This window comes from Gavialis gangeticus, unplaced genomic scaffold (genome assembly GCF_001723915.1).
Source record: "Gavialis gangeticus isolate Ggan-Ray unplaced genomic scaffold, GavGan_comp1, whole genome shotgun sequence".
In the NCBI taxonomy this organism is placed as follows: domain Eukaryota; kingdom Metazoa; phylum Chordata; order Crocodylia; family Gavialidae; genus Gavialis; species Gavialis gangeticus.
The window spans coordinates 20379015-20379546 of NW_017729002.1; positions in this window are offsets into that span (position 1 = coordinate 20379015).

Below are 532 nucleotides of genomic sequence, written 5' to 3' on the forward strand. Positions count from 1 at the left end.
AGGTCCCTTCCGACCCTACCAACTATGAAACTATGAAACTGTTTTTTTCTTTGCCTGTGTGCTCTGTGAACATACCTCTCCACGCAGTATTCCCTACACTGGATCCCATTCCTATGTGTTTCAATCCTGACATGCTTTTGGCATTCGCTGTCCTAGTTCCCAAGACAAGGCAAACCCTTTAGCACTTGAGTGTTTTACTCCTTACTGCTTCCTCAGCCCAAGTCTGAAAAACCCTGGGAAGGCAGAGGCAGAGATAGACCAGCACTGAAACCTCAAACCAAGTCCCTTGCATATTTGAGGGAAGACTTGAACCTAAACCTTCAACATCTGACGCTGTCTGTATGGTTTTGGTTCCATGCCAATTCAGGAGTGGTCTGCTCCATGTACTGGCAGTATGTTACAAAAGCAGCCTCTCACAAAAATTTGGCTCAAAATGGCAGGTACCTCACCAGAACAACATGTCATGAGATGGGTACCATTCAAAACGGCAGACAGGTCGCATGACCATCCAGGCTTGCCAGGGATCCAGCAC